Here is a 12,036-nt window from a genome sequence, read left to right as displayed (position 1 = left end):
ATTGAACACACACCTATGTCTTTTTTTTTCTTATTTAAATGTACAAAACGTACCGAGCCCTTGGGCGTTTGTGCTGAGATACATTTCCGAGCTAACTGCCTCCATGTTACTCGGGGGAAGGGGCTGTGACACTTCTGCGTCGTTTCCGTCCATGCTGTATTCCGATGTCCACAGCGCATTTTCTGCCAGAGAAAGTGTCATTTTATAAAACCACTCACTCGTGCCCCGTCTGGAGGCGCCAGGCATCGCTAGTACAGTCCTCGGCTTACTGTGCAGAATGTGTTCGGCTAGGACACGTCCTTCCTAAGCTGCCGCACAAGCGACTCGTTCAGTCCCCTCTCGGGGAGCCGGCGTGAGTTTTGTTTGCTCTTCCTTCACGCTTCCGTGGTGTCATCCCTAGTGACAGACGTCTGTTTTCCTTTTTCTTCTTCTCTTGGTTATCCGTTATGCATACAAGTTGAAAAACTTAATAATTAAAAAACAAGAAGGTGCCTTTCTTCCTTGATTTTGTATCACTCCTTCTGAGTGGCCTTCAACTTTGCTCTGCATCAAGAACTTGTGAAAATGCATATTCCTGGGTTCGGCCTTAACAATTCTAACTTCAAAGGTCTAAAGCCCAGTAGTCTGTATTTATGACAAGAGTCTCAATTTTTTTGATATATGTAATGTGTAGGTCATGCTTTGAAAACTACTGCTAAGTACTAACTTAGCTACTAACATGACTCTATATTCAATGTAAATTTCCCTGTGTTTTTAAAATGCCATTGAATCAGTCAAGCTCTATAGATTTTATTCCTCTTCTACCTTTTATTCAATCCATCCTACCTTCCTTCCTAGCCATCCATTCTTCTGACCATGCATCTATCTTTCTTTCCTTCCTTCCATCCAACCACCCATCCATCCATCCATCCATCCACCCATCCATCCACATTTAACCATTTTGAAGTGTTATTATGTGTCTTGGGATTTGGAAATAAAAGAAATACACAATCCTTGTCTTAAAGAGGCTCAAAGACATAAGCAGAATCCTTTTTCCCTTTTGTATATTACTGAAACTCTAAATTATGCTTTGATTTAAACAAACAAATAACAAAAAGAGTAAAACAAAGCTGTTTGTAGGCTTATTTGAATTATTTACTATTACTTCCACCCATGCTGATATTAATGAGTAAAACTGAGGAGTTCCCCGGGACTGTGATGACTCTAAGATCTATAGAAGAAGTTGCCGGGGTGGCCGTCTCTCACACACAGAGGTCCAGGTACGGACACACGGACTCTGGTGAAGACCACCCACTCTCAGACCTGGTCTCTTCAGAATCAGCAGTTAGCACTGAGAGATCCTAAGAACCTGGTCCTTCCTTTTACTGACTGGGAAGGCCCCGTGTCCTGGGAAGGCCCCCAAGCAGTCCGGTACTTACAAGATGTCCCTCTCACCTTTGTTTTCTTAGCTTGGGTGGATAAATTTAGTTTGGCAAAAAAAAATTATGCAAAATAGATTATATAGAGTGCAAATTTTAAGGTTGAAGTCACGTATACGCACTTTTTTTTCCCACAAGTGGATAATGCAAAAATGTACCTTTTAATTTTGAAGACAAAGCCTTAAAAACTATTCTTCCTACAAAACTAATAGTTTGAATCCATTAATACTTTGAAAAATCTGTACTGCCTGGGAATTCATTTGTGTCGCATAGAATTTTATTTACATCATTTGCATAACTTGTTTTTTCTTCAAAGCAATTTTTTCATATGTTAAATTGCCATAGCACATTTGAAGGATTAAGACATATTCAGTTGTATATGTAACTTCTAGGAGGTCTAAAATCTATATTTTCCCCCTTAAATCAGGAATTTCAATGAGGTTGACAGCAAAAGTAGATTTTAGGGGCGCCTTGGTGGCTCAGTCAGTTAAGTGTCCGACTTCAGCCCAGGTCATACATAATCTCATGGTTTGTGAGTTCGAGCCCTGTGTCAGGCTCTGTGCTGACAGCTCAGATCCTGGAGCCTGTTTCGGATTCTGTGTGTCTCTCTCTCTGCCCCTCTTCTGCTTGTATTCCGTCTCTCTCAAAAATAGAAAACATAAACATTGAAAAACATTTTAAAGTAGATTTTAATTGTAATTTTGGGAAAGATTTCTACTTTCTGAAAACTTGTTTTTAGTGAGGTCTCCGAGGCACAGATGCATCGGGATGTTCTGTTGGAATGCGACCCAGCGGCTCCGCACTGGGAAGTGCTTGGGCTCACGTTTCCCCCGTTGTTGCCCAGCTCTCTGGCACCGATTGAATTCTTGTGAACTTTTAAAACAATAAAAATATGGAAAATGGTCTATTTTTAAAATTACAAATGAAATTAATTAGGTACCTTAAGAAGCTCAATATCCACCAAGCTGTCCTGTGTGTCCATCCAGCCTTCCATCCGTCCACCTACCCTTCTATCCGTCCATATTTCAACCACTTTTAGTAACGAGTTAGTGTTGGTGTTGAACTGTCATTTGAAATCCAGAGGTTGATTTCTTTTTCACGCACCAGGGATCGCCCATGCACAAAGTGGGCGGCTAGAGCACAGGGAATAGTTACATGGCTGGATTTGTTCTCCCAAAAATGTCTGAGTTTTTAAAAATCCTCCGGCGTGCACTCAATGGAAAGAAGGATTGTCCCCTTCTGGGGTTTTCAGGGCTGTCCACACACCCACACGGCAATCACATTCCCCCGGGGCATCTTTCAGATACACACACGGAAACCTCTGTAAACAACCCCAGGAGTGCGGAGGCCAGTGTTATAATCGGCACAATCTCTCGTCTATTCAGATGCTCGTCTGGACTTTCCTCACCAGTCAGTATCTCTGTAGAATACTGCGATCTCTAGTAGAATATTTAAATTGTGTAAGTTTAAACTTCTAACCACATTAGGAACTCTTTTTTTTCTTTTTCTTTTGGAAGAGGGATGGTGGAAACAGTGAAAACAGAGCTCTGATGTTCCACCCAGATCTCCGGTGGACACGGGTCTAGGGTATACAATCGTATATCAGATTTCCCGGGACCCTCCCCCACTGCCTGACCCCCAGCAAGCCTGCTGCCCTCTTAGGATCCTTCTGAATCATATCGATCAGGTTCACATAAAATTGGTCTTTGTAAGGGCGACTGTGGGTAACGTGAATGCCATCCTTTGGAGAGAGCTGCGTTAGCTGTCCAGGTGACGGAGCAGATGGTTACACCTGAAACCCTATGCATCGCCGCCCAGGGACGCTGGGTGACCAGACAGCAAGGGAGGGGCCGCTGCCCCGGGCCAGCGGCGCCTTCAGTGGTTTGTTCCCAGCCGCGGTCGTCTAAGGGCAACTTGGTGTTTGGTTTCCTTTTTTGTTTTCTTAGTAAAGCAAGTCATTTTATTCTGGAGTTGTTCTGCATGAAAAAGTGGTCTCTGTTTATGCATTTAACAGAAATACACAACTCACGATAAAATTTTACTTTACTGTTTTGTTTCTATTTCTTTTAATTTTTAACATTTATTTATCTTTGAGAGAGAGAGAGAGAGAGAGAGAGAGAGAGAGAGACAGCATGAGTGTGAGAGGGGTAGAGAGAGACACACAGAATCCAGAGCAGACTGCAGGCTCTGAGCCGTCAGCACAGAGCCCGACGCGGGGCTCAGACTCAAGAATGATGAGATCATGACCTGAGCTGAAGTTGGTCGCTTAAATGACTCAGGCCCCCAGGTGCCCCATTCTTGTTTATATTTTTAGTGAAACTAAAACGATGTGTATTTTCTTAGACTCCGGGCTGGCTGCTTCAACCGCTTTCTTCTGTTGCAGTGAAGCGTGCAAACAGGAAATGTGCAATTGCACCTTTTTCATGTGTACAGTATAGTGACATTAGTGATATTCACGGTGGTGGGTGCCCCTCACCACTATCCATTTCCAAAACCTTCTCAACTTCAGAGGGCAAATTTAAGCCCCATAAATATTCCTGGACTTAATTAAGCAGACACCAGAAGAAGTAGTAAGCTGAAATGAGTGATCAAGGCAACACAGTCGTTCTGAACATGAAACTCGGGTTTTTGAATGAAACTCAAAGCAAAACCCAGAGTTAGAGCCCAAGGTCATATCTTTCACTCAGACCGACCAGCTTCCGAGTTTCCCCTTCTGTTCTCGGTGCTTTTCTCCTCGGTATCGATCATTTGGAGGCCCGTGTCATTCCCCTTGTATTTAAGTCTAGCGGGTCTTAATGTGCCCAGCGTTTTTTGTCTCGCTTTGCTCTGAAATTACTTTTTCCCCAGAGAACATGCCACACCAAACAGAGGACAAGATTCCGTACAACATGACGTCCAGGGGGGACATTATTTTAAGTCTTGAAAACCGTATCGGTTTTTCCTTCGGACCCAGGAGCACACCTCTTTGGCCCAGTAAGCAGGGACCGTCCCGTGCCCCAGGACCCGGTGGGAGCCCTGGCCCCCTCGGCAGGGACAGTGGGGCAAACGGGTTTGGGTTTCAAGTTTGAGTCGGTTCCTAGGAGCCTGTATCTCATTCACCAACCCCGTTAGAGTCTCTATTTCGGGTCCCCTGGGGCGCCACTGTCCCCCACTGTGGAGCGGGCGGTGGCATTGCTTGACTGTGGCTCCCGGACCCCCTCCCCCCAGCCTTCCATGACCACATAGCCCGGGGCTGCCAGCGTGGATTTCTCCGGAAGGGCTCTGCCCATCGTGGGGGTTTCTGTATCTATGGCAACGGCAAGACGCTTTTTGTGAACAACTGGGGAAAAAAAGGTGTTCAAATCCCCCCCCCTTGTAAACTGTCAATGCGTAAGTTATTTCTGGCTTTAACACTACTTTTAATGACTACATATTTGTACAGTGTAAGCACTCAGGCCACCCCCTTTAGGAGCTGTGTGCTCCCCGCGGGTGTAACGGGAGGGGTTTGCTTTCAGTTACGTGGTGGGGGGGAGATGCTGTGAGCCGAGGAGGAAGTCAACACGCAAGGAAAGCGTTGTGTGAGTGTGAGTGTGAGTGCGTGAGGGTGCTCCCGAGCGTGTGTGGGGGTCTCATGGGTTCCTGTTATCAGCACTCTTACTGTCACGGCAAGGGGCCATGGCAGGCCAAAGGACATGCTGCTGAACGCCAGGGGAACCGAACCCCAAAAGCCAGGACGGGCAGCAGGGCGGCTCTGGCCGGGCCACCCGAGGTGGCGCAAGGTGCATCCCGGCCAGTCCCTGCCCAGCCTGATCTTCATGGACGAGGGCAAAATCTGACCGGAGCCTTTGCCGTGGTCTCGGAGGAGGGAATCGTGACACTGGTGTATTTGGTCGAGCGCACCTCACAGACACGGTGCGGGGCGGGGGGGGGGGGGGGGATGAAGGAAGGTAGGAGGAGCAGGAGCGTGAAGACCAGAGGACCAGGGGGTGCCCCTCTGGCCATGCAGTTAAAGCCCCCCGCCCAGTTGTCCGCGCCGCACCCCAGCTTCCCTCCCTCCCCTGCCCTGCCCACACAGCCCCTGAGCTAGGGACCAAGGGAGCCCAAACCCGTTTTTGAACGAGGTGGGGTCTAGACACACATTCTTTCCTACTTAAATACATGTCCAATAAAGAAGTGGGGACCTGGGGGGGCACCGGGGGGGCTCAGTCAGGTGGCATCCAACTCCCGATCTTGGCTCAGGTCAGGATCTCATGGTTTGTGAGTTCGGGCCCCGTGTTGGGCTCTGTGCTGACAGCATGGAACCAGCGTGGGGCTCTCTCCCTCTCTCTGTCCCTCCCCCATGCACTCTCTCTCTCTGCCCCTCCCCCGCTCACTCTCTGCAGGGAACATGAAGGTGGCATGAAGCTGGCAAAGGCAGGGGAAGGGGTGTTCTCTTTCTGGGGACACACAGCCAACGCTCTCCCTCAACCCCCTGCTCCCCCTCCCCACCTGGCCCCTGACCAGGAACGTGCAAAACATCTCAAGTCATGCTGGAAACAGGGACACGAAGACAGGCAGCCACAAGGTGGTGGGGCATGAGGGTCAGCAGTGACAAGGGCCACATCCGTCGTGGGTCTTCCAAGCACAGGCTCCCGGAGGCCGGAGCAGTTCGCGCAGAGACCCTGGGGGGCTCAGCCTGTCCTCTGCTGCTGCTGAGGACACCAGGACCAGGGAGGTGACCTTGCGACCGAGCCCAGGCCCAACCCTGTGTCTTTCCACCAGGGCCCAGTGCCCAGTTCGCCAAGTTGTGCAGGGAGAGCTCACTCAGGGCGGAGAGGAGCCGAGTCCTAGGCTGTTGGGCACCACGTCGCCTCCCCACCTCGCGGCGGGGCCACCGGCACCCAAACTGCCTTCTGCCCCTACAACGGACCTGATGCTGACAATCTCCACTGAGAAGCGACAAGGGCAGAGCCTGGTACGTAGCGATTGCTGATTAAATTGTAGTTGCTGTTACTCCAGAAAACGCAGAGCCAAACGGAGGTGACAGAGGAGGGAGCGTGGGGCACAAGCCTGGAGAAGACATTGGTTTTCAAGCCTGAGACTCGGTGTCTGGTCGTGAGGGGCATGATGGGGGGTGCTCGGGAACCCGCTGTAGGGGGGGGTCAGGAGCCCGGGGGGAGCAGGTGCGGGCCGTGGGCGGGGCTCGTGTTCAAGGACAAGGAAGCACGTGGAGGCCCCAGGCCAGGCAAGAAGCATGTGAGGATTCGGGAGGAGCCCGGGGAGCAAAGGAGGGAGAAGCCACGAGAGAGAGAGAGAGAGAGAGAGAGAGAGAGAGAGAGAGAGAGAGAGAGAGGGAGAGATTCAGGATTCTGTATCTGGGTCATGGCGCTGGACCACATCAGGTTAAAAACTGAACTTGAGTGTCAGCCACATTTGAGGGGTTCAAGGCCGTGGCTCCCTTGTAAGGAAAAGGGAGGGGGGCTGGGAAGGAGAGGGCAGGAAAGAGGGCTGGGATTCCTGCGAGGCCTTGGGGAGTCCTCCCAGACTGCCCCCAAGGAGAGGACCCACAATGTCGAGGCCTTCCATTCTCACACTTGTTTGGACTCCTGTTTTCTCCATTTGTTTTTTTTAATTAGGAAAATATATTAAGTGATTTTAAAAGGTCATTGTGGCTGACTCAGCTCACATCCTGTATGTGCTGAGAGAGACTGCACCCTTTTAGGTTAAGAGAAAAGGAATCATCGAAATTTGCAGTGATGGGCGGGAAGGATCTGGAAAAGGAGGGCCCATAATGGCTCCAACCCGGTGCTAGGGACCCACATTTCAGACTCCCCGCAGGTGTGAAGATGAGGAAGTAAACTGATCAAAACAAGTCAAGATGAATTGGATCTTATTTAAACATCAGTTATTTGTGCTGGTTTCTCTTCAGATTGCATTAAACCAAACGGGAGAATTCTCTGCCTCTCAGAAACGAATCAGTCCAATGTGATCCCAACCCTTAAATCTGAAGAAACACTCTTCAAAATCATGAGGAATCAGTTTGTCCTGGTGGGTCTTTCTAGTTAAAGGATGAAGAAGCAAAGAACCTCTGACATTTCATTTCACTGACATTTTATTTTGTTCTAAGTCCTTTTTCTGTTTCCTCAAGTACATTTTCTGCTAAGATCCTGCAAACAGACATCAGAATGAGTCAGAACCCACTTAAACGTACTGAGCCTCACAGGTTTGGCGATTTAATTACGTGTTTCAGGGGATTTATAAATAGCATTGGATCTGCCTGTGCGTCACGTATCTAGTAGGCAGGGGTCACTGCGTCTGTGGGTCCGTGTCCTGACACATCGGCCACCCTCTGGACGCAGCAGGACGCAGAATCGGGGCGCGTACATGCTTGCTGTAGGAACGTGCGAAGAAGATTGGGGTTTGCTTTACTCCCGGGAAGGGCTTTATCCTCCAGATGGTTCCCAGACGGGGGCTTGGCGGATGGGGGAGGGCACCCGGTAGGGAAACACCACCAGTTGCAGGCCGACAGCCTGGGCTCGGGGCGCATTGGTGCTGGGCCCCTCGAAGGGCCCCACAGTCGTCGAGGCTCCGGGGACGCTGCGGTGCTGACCTGTGGAGGGAACAGAGCCAGTGACGGAGGCTCAGGCCTGGGCGTCAGGAGCCCCGCTGCCCGGGAGACCCCAGGCCCCAGACGCAGACTGAGTCCTAATGGAAAAGGCCACTGGCTACACCCGCAGGCTCAGAGAAGCAGAGATGATGGCCTTGTTCTGAGCAAGGAGTGTGCGTTTCCGACCGTCCTCCATCCCACAGACAGGCCTGGCTTTGCAAAAGGAAGGTTCTACAGGCCTGGCGCTCAAAAAGCCGTGGATGGAAGGAAAGGGTGCTCAGCCCCTTCTCGCCACAATGACGTGAAGGGGCAGGTGCCCACCTCCTGTTTGGGGATCCCTCCTTTTCCCTCTTGCCGTGGAGCATTTCCTGCTTCGCTGTGCTCGGTGCCGAAGAGGCCACGGGCCCTGCCTGGGAGGATCAGAAATACCCAGTAACACACAACGTCTAAGGACAGTCAGTGGTGGAGGTTGGTCACCGTCACTGACTGTGACCGCCAGGAATGGAGAAGGCAGGCGGAGAGAGATCCAGAGTCACCCGGGCGTCCGGGAACAAAGCACACAGCGTGAGCGCTTCCAGACAAGGGTGCCGTGGGGCATGGCCACGGGCCGCCAGAAGGAGTCTGGGAAGCCTGCAATGTGGGAGGGGCTGGCCCACGTAGGGGTGCAATGACCACTGCCCTCCGTCGGCAGCCCCTTTCAGTGACCTGTCCATCGAGGCAGCCTGAGCCCTGGGAGATATCAACCGAAGTCAGCTTTCCTATTTCCCTTCCAAAATATGTGTGATCTGGGCTCCTGGGTGGCTTAGTTGCTTGAGTGTCCAACTCTTGATTTCGGCTCAGGTCATGATGGTCTGGTTCATGGGATCGAGCCCCAGATGGATGGGCTTCATGCTGTTTGGACTCTCTCTCTCTACCCCTTCCCTGCTTGTGTTCTCCTCTCCCTCTCTCTCTCTCTCTCAAAATAAATAAACGTTAAAAATAAAATAAAATATCTCTTAACGCAATCTATCCTATTCTGGAATCAGCTAGCAGTGACAATGGCATAATGCTGTCACCATACTAAAGCCTCGGAACTGCACCATTCAAAGTGGGAAAGGTTACGGTATATGAATTCTATGTCAATAAAAAATGATTCATAAATTGGTTGGACTCAATTTAAGAAATATTAAATGGTATAAATTTAAAAATTGAAATCTCTTGATCCCTTCCCCTGACCTACACATTCCTCATTCCCACCTCTCCAAGGAAAACCACCTTAACTTTCCAGAAATCCTCCATGACTATAAAAGTATGTATGTGCATATTTTTTTATAAAAATAGAATCACTCTGTAAGTAGTATTTTGCAGTTGGCACTTTTTTATGTAACGATAAACCTTTCCAGGTCAATACAAATAAATATACTCCATTTTCCAGAGGTGCTGAGTGTCCCATTGCGTGGCTGTTCTGTCCTTGATATAAGCAGCCTTTGTCATTGGGGAGCATTTAAATGTTCCCCAAATTTTGCTGTCGGACGTTTGACTGAATGTCCTGATATTCACATCTCTGTGCACTTCCATAAGCGTATGGGTAGGACGGATTCCTAGAGGTAACACTGACGGGGCAAAGATGTGTGTGTTTAAATTTTGATAGATGCACTGATTGCTGTCTGTCAACGGTGCCTAAGTCCCGTGTGCCCAGCAGGGCGGGACAGCGCCCACTTCCTCACACCCTCCGACTGCACTCTTGCCCTCTGGAGAAGGCAGAGCGTCCCTTGACTGGAGGTGGAGCCAGAGGACGGGGCTCGGGGAAGTGAACCCAGTGTGCCCAGCCCTAGGGTGGCTCTGTTCTTATTTGTACATAAAGTGGAATTCTAATAGAAGCGGTTCTAATACAAGTGTTCTGGTTTAAAAAAAGATAAGACATTTGAAAACCACTAACGAGGAAGTCACATACGCCATGTTTCCCCCACATCCAGGGTCCTCAAAAGGCCCCCAAGCGACCGAGCCCCCAGGTGTCCATGCCCCTGTGGAGCCCGTCCCATGCTCGATGGAGCTGACCACTGTGACCACAGGCATGATGGAGAGATGGCACTGTGTGCTTTCCAAGCTCTGGGGTTTGAAGACCTTGACCTTCTACTGTTTGATGGCTCATTCTGGAGGGAGGCAGCCACCGAGTCAGGAGGACAGATGAGCAGCCCCTGGGGAGGCTTTGGGGATGGAGAACCAGCCTGCCAGCCATGTGAGCCGACTGTCCTGGCTGCCGCTGTCACGAGAGACCCTGAGCCAGCCCACCAGCCGAGCCACTCCTGAACTCCTGACCCACAGAAACGGAGCAACAAACTGTTGTTCAAAGCCTCTCAGCTGGGGACGCTTTGTTCCGCAGCGATGGAGAGCTAATATACCTGGGCGTCTGTGGTTTGGCTTCTCAGATTCTAAATCCCAGGACGTAAACCCACCTTCGATTCTGCCCCCACCAGAGGCCTGTGGTGTTTCTACCAGCTTGGGACACTTGACAACTTCCACAGTTCAGGAGCTCGGTGTCCTGGGACTGGAGCCATCCCGGCAGGACACCGAACCCACATTAAAACTGAATTCCGGTGGGGCGCCCGGGGGGCTCAGTCAGTTACACGTCCGACTCGAGTTCAGCTCAGGTCAGGGTCCCAGGGGCGTGGGGTTGGCCCTGTGTCAGGTTCCTTGCTGAGCGTGGAGCCTGCTCGAGAGTCTCTCTCTCTCCCTCTGTCCTTCTCGCCGACTCTTGCTCTCTCTAAAATAAACAAGTAAATAAAATTTAGAACTGGACATTGGTCACGCAGTCACTGCAGTGCTCGGGAGAGGCATGTCAAACAGCGGTGGGAGGATGGAGAAGTCAGACCGTATGGATCTAGGGTAGACTTTCGCCAGCAGAAGCCAGGACGGACAGGGACTCCTCCTCGGGTTGGTGGCGGTGAAGGGAAGGAAGAGGGTCCTCGGCTCTCTGTCCGGGCAGCAGCGAGTTTACTTTGCAGGAAGAGGAGGAATGAGTGCTTGGGCTGGAATGAAACATGTGAGCTTAGAGGGAACGGGTGGAGGCAGGAGGGGTCAAACGAGAAGGCATTTTGAGCTGGACCGCAGTCATCTCCCTGCACATTTGCCCAGGCTGGAGAACGGAGCCTGGAGAGACGTGGGAAGGGTGGGCATCAGGTGAGGGGCCCCCAGGTGGGGGATGGAAAACCCCGTCCCTGTCCGCCTCCGCAGAGTCCACCCCGAGCTGGAGACAGTCACCGTATCAGGGCCCCAGTCCACGTGGCTTCGTGACCTGAGCTACAGGCCAGATGGGGACACCCCGCGACAGGACAGGACTCTGGGGGACTCTGGGGCTCGGGACTGCATTTGGTGCTCTGCAGGCACCCTGTCAGAATGAGTGGAATGAACGTGAAGGTAGGTGAGGACGGAGGAAGGTCAGGGCTGCGGCTTCACGCTTCTCAGCGGCTGAATGTGGGACTCCAGGAGGGAAACCGAGTCCCGCTCCTGGTGATAGGATGGGGGAGGGGCGGCTCAGGCCTGGGGCTGATTTAATAAGAGGACCAGGGCCTGAGCGGGAAAGGGGCTGTGCTAACGGTGACAGCGAGCCCAGGCGCTGGGGCCACTGCACCTTCTCTTCATCAGGAGCTGATGATGCCTTTTTGTTTCCCTCTTAAGGTGCCTGAGTCCCGGCAAAGCCCTGGGTTGTTCCACAGTGCTGGCGTTGGCGCTTCTCTCCGAAATAAAACTTTTCTCCTAAAGAAAGAAAGAAGAAAGAAAGAAAGAAAAAAAGAAAATGTATTCAACGCAGTGTGTCATCCTCCAATCTTCCCAGCCCCAGTGGGAGGCGGCAGCCCGGGCTCCCGGGCACCAGGCCTTTGCTCCTGATTGCCCCCCCCCCCCCCCCCCCCCCCCCCGCTTCTGGACCGCTGCTGCAATGCACCGAGACCCGCAGGAAATCTAGTCCCTGACCTTGGCTTTTATTTTCTCTCCTAAGCCTTTCACCGTTAGGAGAGACCTGCTCGCGTGGCCAGGGAGAGTCCCAGCTGGATGGGGCTTCCAGGGGCTTCCAGG

At 51.2% G+C, this 12,036-nt stretch overlaps 2 long non-coding RNA genes across 3 annotated transcripts; both read right to left on the bottom strand.

The window, feature by feature from the left end:
• Nucleotides 1-7,470: 7,470 nt before the first annotated feature.
• On the bottom strand, nt 7,471-10,637 carry LOC115277817. The gene is made up of 2 exons (XR_003902525.1): nt 8,305-10,637; nt 7,471-7,986 (listed from the first exon to the last, which is right to left on the bottom strand). It is a non-coding gene; the product is annotated as an uncharacterized LOC115277817 (long non-coding RNA).
• A 50-nt stretch (nt 10,638-10,687) lies between these two features.
• On the bottom strand, nt 10,688-12,030 carry LOC115278134. 2 transcript variants are annotated; one of them, XR_003902718.1, is made up of 3 exons: nt 11,935-12,030; nt 10,835-11,718; nt 10,688-10,726 (listed from the first exon to the last, which is right to left on the bottom strand). It is a non-coding gene; the product is annotated as an uncharacterized LOC115278134 (long non-coding RNA). The 2 variants fall into 2 exon arrangements; XR_003902719.1 differs by lacking the exon at nt 10,688-10,726 and having other exon boundaries at nt 10,735-10,991; nt 11,594-11,718.
• Between the last annotated feature and the right edge of the window lie 6 nt (nt 12,031-12,036).

The sequence above is a fragment of the Suricata suricatta genome, chromosome 14 (genome assembly GCF_006229205.1).
Source record: "Suricata suricatta isolate VVHF042 chromosome 14, meerkat_22Aug2017_6uvM2_HiC, whole genome shotgun sequence".
NCBI classification, from domain to species: Eukaryota; Metazoa; Chordata; class Mammalia; order Carnivora; family Herpestidae; genus Suricata; species Suricata suricatta.
This window is presented reverse-complemented; position numbering and strand designations above follow the sequence as displayed.